This window comes from Cucurbita pepo, chromosome 10, assembly GCF_057944985.1.
Source record: "Cucurbita pepo subsp. pepo isolate OVF chromosome 10, ASM5794498v1, whole genome shotgun sequence".
In the NCBI taxonomy this organism is placed as follows: Eukaryota; Viridiplantae; Streptophyta; class Magnoliopsida; order Cucurbitales; family Cucurbitaceae; genus Cucurbita; species Cucurbita pepo.
Window position 1 is genome coordinate 7,750,985 of NC_141807.1, and position 14,630 is coordinate 7,765,614.

At 37.4% G+C, this 14,630-nt stretch overlaps 1 non-coding gene across 1 annotated transcript; it reads right to left on the reverse strand.

Annotated features, from left to right (window-relative positions):
- Positions 1–13,803: 13,803 nt before the first annotated feature.
- On the reverse strand, positions 13,804–13,875 carry TRNAQ-UUG (transfer RNA glutamine (anticodon UUG)). The gene has a single exon. It is a non-coding gene; the product is annotated as a tRNA-Gln (tRNA).
- Positions 13,876–14,630: the final 755 nt, after the last annotated feature.

Genomic DNA, 14,630 nt, shown 5'->3' on the forward strand with positions numbered 1-14,630 from the left:
TCCAAAAGAAAAAAAGCACAATTTTGAAAGAAAAAAAAACAAAAAAACAAAATAGTTATCAATGGGGCCTAACCCAAAGGAATGCGGTGCAACCCACCTTCAACTTCTATAAATTTTTCATATATTGAGGCATGGAAAATATATAGACTAGCAACTAAGAATTATAAATCTACTACAAAGGCATTTGGTCTAAGTGGTATGATTATCGTTTTGGGTGTGAGAGGTCTCAAGTTCGATTCTCAAAATGCCCCCAACAATATTATATCAAAATGAATTATGCAAGATAATATGATTTAAAATGTGGTTTTTAAACATTAAACCAAGAAGATGAGAATAGAGACTGAAACATATTCTTGGAAGCGCTGGACTTCAAAAAGAGCATTGTAAATTGTTGTATTATTTATAGGAACTTTTCATTTGTCGTCAAATGCACCCTAATAACTGATAAAGAAGTTTCAGAGAGCCAAAGGTTCGAATCCTGTCACCGCCCAAATAATCGATAAAGAAATTTCAGAGAGCCATAGGTTCGAATCCTGTCACCATGTGGTATTCTCAGAGGCCGAAGTGCAAAGCCCCGTAGTCTATCTGTTGTCAGGAAGGCAGGCATGTTGTCCGCTGTCGTCACATAGGTCATCTGTCGTCACAATTCTTTTAAGAAAGATGCGCCCAAATAACCAATGAAGAAATTTCAGAGAGCCATAGGTTCGAATCCTGTCACCTTGATGTGGTATTCTCAGGGGCCGAAGTGCAAAGCCCCGTAGTCCATCCGTGGTCAGGAAGGCAGACATGTTGTCCGCTGTCGTCATATAGGTCATCTGTCGTCACAATTCTTTTAAGAAAGATGCGCCCAAATAACCGATGAAGAAGTTTTAGAGAGCCATAGGTTCGAATCCTGTCACCTTGATGTGGTATTCTTAGGGGCCAACGTGCAAATCCCCGTAGTCTATCCGTGGTTAGGAAGGCAGACATGTTGTCCGCTGTTGTCACATAGGTCATCTGTCGTCACAATCTATTTAAGAAAGATGTGCCCAAATAACCGATGAAGAAGTTTCAGAGAGCCATAGGTTCGAATCCTGTCACCTTGATGTGGTATTATCAGGGGCCGACGTGCAAATCCCCGTAGTCTATCCGTGGTCAGGAAGGCGGGCATGTGGTCCGCTGTTGTCACATAGGTCATCTGTTGTCACAATCTATTTAAGAAAGATGCACCCAAATAACCGATGAAGAAGTTTCAGAGAGCCATAGGTTCGAATCCTGTCACCTTGATGTGGTATTCTAAGGGGCCGAAGTGCAAATCCCCACAGCCTATCCCTGGCCAGGAAGGCAGGCGAACCACGCACACTGAAAAAAAAAAGATCTCCTTTTCTATCACACGTAGAATTGTCATTCTTTTGTCTTTTGAAACCCCTTACCTTATCAGTCATCAGGCAGGTTTTTGGTATCATATATCGAGATAATTATTATGAAAAATCTATTCCACTAGTGTGACTTAGATACCCTTTCTTTGTGGTATCAGCCATGATATTTGAATAGCCTGAAGTCATCATAGCCTCTCCACCGGTTCCGAAGACTCCTTCGGCATCAATGTGCTCCAATGAAAGAGATGAGACCCTTTCCTGAACCAGAATCGGGCATAAAACGCCGAGGAGAAAGTCGAAAGCGAGCTCTTTTTTTTGTATATGCAATCTCGAAACCCAATTAGCTCACGGACTATCTCCTCAACCCTGGCGAGTATGAGTGCATGGTAAGAGAGAATGTCGAATGAGAAGACATTCGATTACGGAAACATTCGCAACTACCAAAGTGCACTAAACCTAGTAGAGATCTTCGACCTAACGACAATGGAACTTCAAGCCCATTTTATCAATCCGCTTTGTACCTTATTGTTGACCGAATCGGATGCACGCCAGGCCTAAATTCTCTCTCAGTCACCTGGAGACGAAAGGATGATCAGATCCGAAGTTTACGAATCGAAGAGAAAATGGATCTGAGTTCTACACGCTTTCATTTTCAAAAGCTTCGCTTGCCTACGGTACTTTATTCAGGATGTGCAACAATACGGTCATCTCTCAGCCGTGTATAGAGAATTTCTTGATCATTTCCTTGGCGGATAACACAAATGAAATCGTTTCCCTGACCGCCCATCTTATGAGTCCATTCTTGTCTTGTTGGTTTGTTGTACTATTCTATACCTCTCTCGATTGATAGAAAGACGTTCGGGAGCTGGGAGGGCCTATCATGAGGGAACTTTCCTTTTCACGGTAGGCAAAGGTAAAGCGGGAGCTGCATATCTCCACAGTGATCAAGGCAGAGCGACTCCTTCTTTAAAAGAGGTTGGGTTTTTCGAAACTGTTAGATCCGCTTTCGTTAAAGAAAAAATAGTAGCTCTTGGTTTAGCCGATGTTGGTTCGTATGGCAATGTGGACTCGACTTAGGATGAGGATTTCGCTTTTCATACTGCTGCTATGAGCCGAAAGAGCTGGTAAGCTATCTCGCTAAACGAAAGGAAAAAGCACATATGCGTTGACCTCTTTAGGACCGGTTGCTTCCTCTTTTTGTTTATACGTTTGGAGAAACCTGCTAAGCGTGCCTTTCTTACCAGGTGTGATTCAATCTTTCAGCTCAAACTTTCCTATCGTCCGACGGAAAAGGTAGGAGTACGACTACCTTTTCCTTTTCTTGCCCGAGCCAAGGGATCATTCAGTTTCTACCAAAAAGTTCGCTATCTATTAGTTGCTGTAATCGAATGTATTTCTCATTTCATGTTAGCTCCTCCAAGAGCTTCCTGGTCCGTAGTAGACGAAATCTTGGACTTCTATCAGACTTATAGCATTGCCTGGTGAGCTCGCCGTTGAGGGTGTGTCTTACAGGAGATCGAGCAACCTTTCTTTCCCTACCTGGTATGCTTTTCCGCTTATCGTGCAACTAGCCAACTAGCCAAAGAGAGAGGGAGAGGATCATGTCAATCAATTTGTATGTGCATTTTGTCCGTCTTGTACTTGCTTGCTTAGCTTTCTTAACCAACATCTCCGGTTTCCCTCGAACCAAGAGGTCCTGCTTATCTATACCCAACAGTCACACTTTCAGCCGAAAGACTGATTTTTTTCATAAAGTCGGTTCATAGATCAAGAAAGAATGAAGCTGCTTACAGGGACGGTTATGCGATACGTCTTTTCATACTCGCCTTTTCTTTAACCCTGCTATCAACCTAGCCATTCTTGCTTGTTACTTTAAGGGGTCTCCTCACTGTAGATTACTCGGATTGGTTCTCGCGTCCCTGTGCCAAAAAGGATGGGCGAGTTTGGTTTGAGTGTTCATCGATTGGGTGGATCCATTTGCTCCGGGGGGGGGGGGGGGGGGTACAAATTTTCTACGAGGTGTAGCGCATTCTTGTCAGCGCATCTGTTTTGGGTATGTTATCCGCTAAATGTTTTAGGAAAGGGGGTACAAATTTTCTACATAGGTCTTCTATGGTCACAATTCTTTTAAGGAAGATGCTCCCAAATAATCGGTGAACAATAGCCTTTAAAGAAGTTTCAGAGAGCAAGAAGAGGCAGAACAGAGAATAGGAGTGAGTCGTGCAATGAAGAAGAAACTAGTAGGTTTAATTTGGGTTCGTTTGAACTAAAAAACGAACCAAATTTTTTCAAACGAACCCAAATTCAAGACTCACTAGCCCAAAGTTTGGTTGATAGAGATACGAACCCAAAGCCAACACCTCTACTGAAGAAGACATCTAAAAAAGCCACCAACCAAGCCAATTATGACCGTGACATCTGCCCTTACACAATTTGTCAATATCTCTATCAACCAGCTCTTCATAAACTCAACGTTGTAGGATGAGGCTGACTTTAGGTCTCCCGACGCACTTCTAGCTGATCACAGTATTGAGGAGTCTTTTCCAACCTACTAGGAGCTATTGAAAATCACTTCTCGGTTTGTTAACTCATCAAGTCTTCTCTGTTGGTGTTTATCCTACTTTCTTCGCTTGAAACAATTTCTTCTTTGCATGATGTTATACCACCTGCTTTTACTTGATGTTTTCTTGGTCGGAATAATAACGTTTCAAGTTACTGACGTGGACAACAGGGTTAGTCTGTATCTATAGGAGCAATTGGATCCTATATGATGTCTTCCTAATCTTGTGGATAACTTTGACTAGTCCATAGAATTTTCGCACCAGTCTTTGGTTCTTGTTGCTTTGAACTCAAAGTTGATCTGACCTTAACTTATCATAACTCTCTATTTGCTTTGAAATTATCGTGGTCGACCCTTCTTTACATCCGTCTGGATGGTATTTTTGCGTGAACATGTGTTGCTTTAGTGGTTTGTTTTTGTCTCCCTTCTTCAGTAGAGGTGTTGGCTTGGTGGCTTTGCCAAGCATTTGAGTGATCACTGACAAGAGCCTTTGCAGGTCAAATAAACCCGACTGTGAACATGCCATTTTGCTATTTGTAGAATTCAACTAGCTCAGGCTGAGCCGCATGACATCTATTTGTGGTAGGCGACATAAAACTAATCTTGTGATTTATCTCTCTTGGTGGGGTTAAACCCAATATCTGACCTTCTTGTTTTGGGTCGTGGTGTTCATGTAGTGGCAATAAAGTTTTTGTTGAGGTTGGCACACTTGAGCTCCCCTTTTCAAATACAACAATGGCAGCAAGTGTAGATTCATCATGGCTAAGATTCTTTCTCAACTGTACTATCATCATCATTTTCACCCCTCTTGGTTGATGGATGTTTGTCTGAATGATCGTTGGGTTAGACTCCGTTACTACTAGGCATTTTTCTAGGGGCATGTACATGACTTTGTGTTCTAGCAGGATGTCAATTCCTGACTATTTGGGCTCTAGAAGGTTGGATATGAAGGATGACTATTTATAGTAAAAATCTGATAGAGATATATATACTAAATAATTCTATATAGTAGGCGGTTACATATAGTGAAGCTATATATAATAAACTGAAATCATATGTATACCCATTAGTCAGTGCTTCCTAAATGTACATTTCTCATTCTCCATATCCTCTCTTTGCATACCAGAAGTCATTAATACAAAATCATTAGTCAATATTTCTTCTCCAATAGTCAATATTTCTTCTTACATTTTCTCTATCACGTTCTTTGTGTTCATTTAGATCAAGTGTGTGCATTGTTGTGTGATTCTAATAACTGGTATCAGAGCGAGGAGAGATTCACCCCGATATGTGAAGATGGAAAGTTCAAAGATTGGAATTGAAAAGTTTGATGGATTCGATATCAATTTCTAGAAGATGCAGATTGAAGATTATCTGTACGAGAAAGATATTCAGGAACCCATTTTGGGGGTGAAGCTGGATACCATGACCACGGAGGAGTGGAAGCTCAAGGATTGTCACGCCGTAGGATTAATCTGGTTGACACTGTCAGGGAACCAAAGAAAGTGCGATTGGAAATGGTCCATACAGACGTTTAGGGACCATCTCCAGTTTCTTCATTTCTAGTACCAAAATTTCATGGATTAGAGGTCTAGCCCTGTGCAACGACAACTCTCTGTTTTTCTAAGGCTAGTCATATATCTCATGACCACTCTTTTCCTCCTCACCATATCTAGACATTATAACGTTGATCCAGTATTGTCTTATATAGTTAACGTTCACTCTTTAACGTCCAAGGACATTTTATAACTACCACGAAAATCAAAACATACAATAAATTCATACAAGTTTTACAACATATCATATACTGCTTACTTGGTCGCGGAGAGACGTGTCATCGAGCTGAGTCATAGAGATATACGACTCTTTATCCTAAGAAAAAATCTATATAATTTAAAATATGGCTTCTCTGATACCAATCTGTCACAACCCAACTTTTAAGGGTTCAAAACTCAAATAAAAACTAAAATTGAGAGTGAAAATAAATAAAAATAAAAGTAAATTAATATAAAATAAGAAAATGTTGTAAATTAATTCAAAACTCTCAAATCTTACTGTTCCTTAACCAGATTCAAATCTAGATTCTTGAACTCCTAGTACCATAAATAAAGTTGGTATCCTCTAATAAAACAGTAATTTCTAAGATCATTAAATTCTTATAGACTCCAGGCTCAATATCATTAATACAATTATGTTTTATCTTGAGCACACCAAACATGAAACTAAAGTGCGTTCAATTTAACTAAATTTTATTGCCATCTTGAATGATGTGTAGGGTATATTCTTGATTTACCTTAAAGTTCTTGTGACATGACAGTTCATATTAGTTAAGCTTTTTGCAAAATCACAAGTTAAAAGACAACAACGATGAACCTAGGTCTATTAGTCAATTCAAAGACAATTTCTTTCTCCATCTTATCGATAATAATAGTTCAACTAAATCCATTTTATACAAAGGAACAAGTTTACGACTCATCAAAACAACTACCTAAATTATGTCCTCAAAATTTGAAAACATAAGTTGTAGTTGATAATTACACAAAAGTTTCCTTAAATCCATGAATTCGTGTCCAATTAGTCAATCCTAAAGATTGTAACTAGCATATACTAATTGAAGCTCCACATGAAGTAATTTAAAGTTCCCCTTACCTAACTAAAGTTTATCTCATCTTTAATGAAGCATGAATTGCACTGAAATTCATGAAATGCTTATAGACTCCAACTGTGAGTACTATTAATGCAATTATGTTTCATATGAGTTTGTCATAAATGAAACTAAGGTGCATTCAATACAACTTTATTTTCTTGTCATACGAGGCAAAATAGAAAAATTAAATCAAACAAGCTAATGAACTGAACCGAATCAGTCCAACCAAAATTGATTAGTTTGTTTCTTTTGTTGGGTTGTTGGTTTATTTGATAACCCTTGTATATTATAACGATTGAACTTTTCGTTTTATAGCCCTCCAACTACTAAGAGAAAAATATATTTGAGTAGAAGCTAAAAATATTGGGTGTTTAAGAAGAGGCATTTGTTTTGAGTTCAATTCTTGAAATGCGCCTATGTCTAAATCTTTTCTTATCTAAGGACTTCATATACGAAATCAACTTAACTTCATATTCGACATTTTACACTTACCATCATGCTCTTAATACTCATAGTCTTTCTTAACATCCCATCCCAAGGCTTTATTCTCCAAGACAAATTCTACATCCGAGGACTGCACGTGTTTCCTGCAATACGCCCTTAATACCTAGGCCTAAGGCTTCATACATACATTTCAAGTGGTATAACAAGGGCATTTGGTCTAGTGCTATGAAAGTTCGATTCTCAAAATGCCCCTTCAAGAGATTGTAGTATGAAAGACATTTACCAAGTAAATAAATACATTAAAATAACACAAGTGACACATATGTAAACTATGTTATTAATATTTTATTTCTATTACATCTTTCCTTATTTATGAAATAATGAGCGGAGATATTTTTCATTTTCACAATTACTGATGACGGGAGGTTTAGGATTTTTTAATGTAAGAATCGTGGGGATGTAGCTCAGATGGTAGAGCGCACGCTTCGGATGTGGAAAGTACGGAGATCGATACCTTGCATCTCCAAATGAATCGATCACTAAATATATTATTTCTTTTAAATTTTTTCTTATTTAGAACATAATGAGCCGGGATAGTTTTTCATTTTCACTATTACTGATGACGAGATGTTTAGGACTTTGTGACATAAGAATTATGGGGATATAGCTTAGATGGTAGAGCACTCGCTTTGCATGCAAGAGGTATGGGGATCAATACCTTGCATCTCTAGATTTTCTTCATTTTCACTATTATTGATGATGGGAACTTGAGGGTCTTATGATGCAAGAATTGTGGGGATGTAGCTTATGATGAGAGAGGTATGGGGATCATACCCTGCATGAGAATTTGAGGGTTTTATGATGCAACAATTGTGGGGTTGTGGGGATGTAGCTTATGATGGGAAATTTAGGGGGTTTTATGATGCAACAATTGTGGGGTTGTGGGGATGTAGCTTATGATGGGAAATTTAGGGTCTTATGATGCAAGAATGGTGGGAACAATTGTGGGGATGTAGCAACAATTGTGGGGTTGTGGGGATGTAGCGGGGATGTAGCAATGGTGGGAACAATTGTGGGGATGTAGCAACAATTGTGGGGTTGTGGGGATGTAGCGGGGATGTAGCTTATGATGGGAAATTTAGGGTCTTATGATGCAAGAATGGTGGGAACAATTGTGGGGATGTAGCAACAATTGTGGGGTTGTGGGGATGTAGCTTATGATGGGAAATTTAGGGTCTTATGATGCAAGAATGGTGGGAACAATTGTGGGGATGTAGCTTATGATCGGAAATTTAGGGTCTTATGATGCAAGAATGGTGGGATGTAGCTTATGATGGTAGAGCTCATTTAGCATGTTAGAGGTAAGGGGATATCTCCCATCTCTAAAAGAAACTATTTGTTATTAATATTTTACTTCTATTCAACCTTTCCTTATTTATGACATAATTAGCGGAGATATTTTTTCATTTTCACTAGAATTGATGACGAGACATTTAGGGTTTTTTGATATAAGTATTGTGGGAATGTAGCTTAGATGGTAGATTGCTTGCTTAGCATGCAAGAGGTACGGGGATCGGATCGATACCCCATATCTCCAAAAGAAACTATTCGTTATTACTATTTTATTTCTATTCAATTTTTCCTTATTTATGACATAATGAATAGCGTTATTTTTTTATTTTCACTATTATTGATGACGAGATGTTTAGGATTTTGTGACGTAAGAATCTTGAGGATATAGCTTAGATGGTAGAGCGTTTGCATCCCATGTGAGAATTACTGGGATCGATACCATGCATCAACAAAGGAAACGATTACTAAATATATTAGTTCTTTTAAATTTTTCCTTATTAATGACATAATGAGCGGGGATAGTTTTTCATTTTCAATATCATTGATGACGGGAAGTTTAGAGTTTTTTTATGTAAAATCGTGGGATTGTAGCATGCGAGAGCTCTCGCATCTCCAAAAGAAACTATTCGTTATTACTATTTTATTTCTATTCAATATTTCCTTATTTATGACATAATGAGTAGCGATATTTTTCATTTTCACTATTATTCATGACGAGACGTTTAGGGTTTTGTGACATAAAAATTGTAGAGATGTAGCTCAGATGGTAGAGCGCTCCTTTGCATGTGAGAGGTACGGGGATCAATACCCCACACCTCAAAAAATAAGACTATTTATTATTAAATATATTATTTCTTTTCAATTTTTCCTTATTCATGACATGTTGGGTAGCAATATTTCTTCATTTTCACTATTATTGATGACGGGAAATTTAGGATTTTGTGATGCAAAAATTGTGGGGATGTAGCTCAGATGGTAGAGCGCTCGCTTAGCATGCAAGAGGTACAGCGATCGATACCCCGCATCTCCAAAAGACAGAAATTATTTTTTTAAGTATGAGTTAATTTAACATGTTATGTATCCGTGGATACGAGAGAAAAAGAGAAGATACTCATATAAGGATTATTATATCATTATGGCTATGCCATTTTTATAGATAAAAGAGAGTAATGTCCCACAAGCACATATAGAGAAAGGAAAGATACTTATATAAGGATTATTATATCATTACGGCTATGCCACTTTTATAAATAAAAGAGAGTAATGTCCCACAAGCACATATAGAGGGAGGACTTATTGTAAGTAAAGAAAGCAATCTAGTAGCGTCCGATGCATATGACGAAACTTCTTCATAATTGCAATATCTGACCAATTTATATTATTGTCATTTATAGCTTCTATCACAATACTATAAAATTTGGGGTCAAGGCCTATATGGGACTGAAAAGACCATTCACCACACGCTTGTAAATTAAATTATATCTACCACCCCTGAAATTTTCCACGGCAAACCTTCCAACAGCTTGCACTTCTTCATCATTGACATCCTTAATTGGAACTAGATTTTAAGGCAAATCTTCTCCACGACTCACTTTGGAACACTTTTATAGATAGTTTCAACAAACTTACTTTGCTCGTGAATACTTTGGAGTTCAATATTTATAGTTGGAGAACGCTATTCAAATTGATATGGTCGAATCTTACAACAAAGTCTAATTGAGCCTCACTCTATTAGGAGATAGCCTCGAATCAAATTCTTTAGTTTGGACAATGGTTGCATTGTTTTAGTCAAACAACCGAGACTAGTGTATTACCAATAGTATAAACATTTTGTACGTGTATTTTCTTACATATTAACAGTTGTATACAAATAAAAATTAAATTTATGAGTAGAAGTTTGGATGGAGTTTTATTAAATAGGTACTTAAATTATATCTAAAAATATATAAGATTTATTATTTTTTTTTTTTATATACATTTAAGAGAACAAAACAAAGATTCAAGAAGATGTCATTCCTGCCATGTTTAAATTTTATTCTTTCTTATTTCTCGAAGATTAAAAAAAAAAAAAAGTTATCCTCTCTCAAATATGGCGGATTGCAAAAGAGGGGAAATCAACCACATTCAAATTACACCTTCTCTTATGGGGAGGTACGTTTGATATCTGAAAATGGCTGGCTCAGCAATATTCGGACAAGTGGGGAATGTTGGGGTAACCCAGAAAAGTGTGGGTTGGGTAGAGCCTGATCTAAATGTTGGCTAGGTAAGCGTCTCGTAGTAAGAGGAGTACTTATGAACCCTGTAGACGAGAACCCCATGGCGGTGGTGAAGGGAGGGCCCCAATTGGTCGAAAAAGAAAGAATAGTAACTTGGTCCGGACGGAGCATCTACCATTATACCCACATGGGGCATACTATTTCTATTCATAAGGGCCCATTTGCCTATTTATATAACCGATCGCCTGGTAGGTCATAAATTGGTAGAATTGGCACCCACTGGGCAGTTATTTGATTATTTTCTCTTTGTGAATTTTAAGTGAAACACATTCTCTACCCAAGTAATTGCAAGATGCAAGCTTCACACCAAGAGGAATCAAAGTCCCAAGTATCAACGTCCTTAAGTGTCAATTTTTATTCTCCATCTCAACATAAATTAAACTTATTTTCGTGAAGATATCTATTTATAAAAGCAAAATATCTCAGAGTCACAAAAATAAAAATGAGATATAGATACGAGACATAAATATGACACCAAATAGATATGATAACTGTAAGGATTAGATTTGATCGAGTTATTTGGATTAGATTTTATCTAGTTATTTGAATTAGATTTGATTTAGTCATTCTTCAATTGGATGAGAGATTTCTCCCGATTCTTCTGATCTTTCCAGTTTTCTTTTTCTGTTCCTAACATTTTGGTATCAGAGTCATGCCCTAAACTAGTTAAAACTAGAAGCAGCAGTCTTCTACGTGTGTCATAATAAAAGTATGTCGATGGAGAGTCCAGTTGTGCAGTCTGCTGGAGGACGGAGTCAAGGTCGTGGAAGCTTTAGAGGCAGAGGAAGGGGACGAGGCAGACAGACCTTCAACAAGGCCATAGTGGAGTGCTATAACTGTCACAAGCTAGGACATTTTCAATGGGAATGTCAAAGCAATACCAGACGAAAAGTGGCAAATTACCAAAATACCCCTAGAAGAATTTTGGATTTTTCAAGAAAAATAATAATAAAATATTCGGAAAGTGGCAAATTACCAAAATACCCCTAGAAGAATGGATAATTACAGAAATGCCACTCTAATTAGAATCAGAGCATCTATCGTGACCATCCGAGCAAAATCTTTCGAACTCAAATCTCAACCGTCGTATGTCCTCCAAAATTTGATATGATCTAGAAGGAACACGCACGGATCATCACATCCAACGACTAGTATGCAAAGCCAAGGTCGATAAGGCCATGATCGGAGTTGATATCACCAAAAAATTATCCAGAAAGATCGATCTCTAAATAACGAAGATTCTGGAGCTCTCAATGTCGGTTTAAGCTCCTCCTATAAAGTCGAAAGTAGGAGCAACAATACGGAATAAAAATCGAGAAAGGTCGATCCCCCAATTGAAGGCAATAAACGTTTAGATTGTGTTTCTCCTACTCTCAGATTTCTTCCAAATTGGAGAGCAATCCTCCACCATTTCTCTTCAAACTTCTAAATAACGAAGAATCTGGAGCTCTCAATGTCGGTTTAAGCTCCTCCTATAAAGTCTAAAGTAGAAGCAACAATATGGAATAAGAATCGAGAAAGGTCGATCCCCCAATCGAAGGCAATAGGCGTTTAGATTATGGGTCTCCTACTCTCAGATTTCTTCTAAATTCGAGAGCAATCCTCCACCATTTCTCTTCAAACTTATTCCTACCGTTTCTCAACAAGATTACCCACAAGTTCTATGAAGGAATAGAGTGCTGAAAGTGCCTAGAAACCATTCCCCCAATTCAATCCGCCATTGAAGAACTTCAAGAAAAACTTGAAAATCTAACTCGAGGATACATGATGACTCGTCGAGAAAGAATGATTCCAATCAGTTTCTGTACCTCCAAGGAATGCTTCCATAGAAGACCAGAAGAAAAATAACCTCGAGAGTGTGCCAAATTGAAGGAAATAGGTTTCAAAATTAAATTGGGGATAAGAGTCAAAATTCCTATATACGATCTCTTTTCCTTCAAATTAAGGATTCCTCTAGCTTTAGAGGAAGAAGTTGAGTAAACTTGATGAAGGAATCCAGAGCTAAAACGTCGTAGAATAAGCTACCCACGAGATTGAAAATCTGGCGTTTCGAGTGAGTTGCATACCAAGAACGATTTCTGGAAATTAAGGTCCTACACTCAAAGACGTTCCTCCAAACCAATTCCTTTAGCCTGAAGATAGGATATGGAAGAGGTTCAATGAAGAAATAGGGCCTTGAAACCCCTAGAATCGGCTACCCAATAAGAAATCCTTTGTTTTATCTCCAGCGATAAATCAAATTTTGGATGAACTTTGGTAGCGAATATCTTAGGCTACGATCCACGAGAAGTTATCAAATAAATCCCAAGCCCTTTCTTGTAACATTCATCTTTAAGTTTCACGAAGAAATCGAGGAGAGAAACACTGTAAATGTGGCTGTACAGGCCGAGTTTCAGATGGCGGCGATGCGAAAAATGTGCATCTTATTTCTGTTCAGAGGAAGAAAACGATGATACGGCCAGTTCAACTGAACTGCCCAAGTCAACTCAAAAGTTGACCTTTTCTCGGGTTTTCTCAGTAGATCTTATTTTATGAAATGTTGTATGAATCCTTTTCCTGAGGTTATATAAGGTAATGAAGTTTGGGAGTTATTGGAAAACTTTAGTTAACGAAACCAAGATATGGGAGAAAATGCTCATCACGATCCATATGACTTTACCTCTTAGGATAACTAAAGTTGTATCCCTAAAGTAATAGATTCCCCAGATGTACCCTTGATCCATATGACTTTACCTCTTAGGATAACTAAAGTTGTATCCCTAAAGTAATAGATTCCCCAGATGTACCCTTGATCCATATGACTTTACCTCTTAGGATAACTAAAGTTGTATCCCTAAAGTAATAGATTCCCCAGATGTTCCATATGACTTTACCTCTTAGGATAACTAAAGTTGTATCCCTAAAGTAATAGATTCCCCAGATGTACCCTTGGTCGCTATTCCTAAGAACTTATAAGTTTCCTAAGAACTTTTAAGTTCAAAGCTTGACCCTAAGACATTATGCATAGAGGCCCCTATTTCTCTTTAGGTGGGATGCTATGGTATATGTACCATGAGAAACCTGCACCACGATTTGCTAGTAGGATGCCACGATTATGACAACGCCACCTATGCACTCATGGGAAGTGGTACCACCATTTTGTTTTAAAATGTCTTGTGTTGTCAAAGGTCCTACCGGGAGTAGAACCCAAGTCGTTGGATTCAAAGTCCAAAGTGCTAACCACTACACCATAGAACCCCTTGTAAAAATTTATTTTGGAATGGTTTTCCTATTTTATGTAGATTCCACAAGAAGGGAGATCCTATCATGAGTCAAACTGAAGTTATTGGATTCAAAGTTCTAGAGCTGTTTTATCTAACTCGTTGTGATCTTGAGCACCTTTAGAGTGATTGCAGAAGTAACCCTTCGGTGTTGATTGAAGCTCTTGGAGAACATGTAATTTTATATATTTCTTATAGTTAATTTATATATTGTTGTATATTACAAACAAATTGAAATAAATCATGTTACTAACTAGTTTGTTTGGTTTGGATCAATTCTTGGGTCCACTAGATTGAATTGACGTAGCTCAATTAAACTCTTGATAATATAAAAATCATAAGTTTCTTAAATTAAGTTAACTTAAAAGTTTAACCCCTAATTTTTTTTTAGAATGTTTAGCTTTGTGTCTAGTTGATCTCTAAATGCTTAGAAGTATCTAATAAGACTTCTATTTAAGGAACTTTTCACTATAAAAGAGGTAAGACTTCACGTTTATTATTAAGGAATTTCAAATGAGTGATTTGATATATCATAGAGGACAAAATATTTATTTGTTTCAAATATCTTACGTTGACCACTCCTTTTTGTCAAGTATTTTGAATATTATTATTGTGAATTACTAATGGCATTAGATTGAATCTCATTAATAACAATATCCCAAAACTCAGGTAAAGATGACATCAAAATTAATACTTTAATTTCATATTCAAAATTTATTTCCACTTAACTCA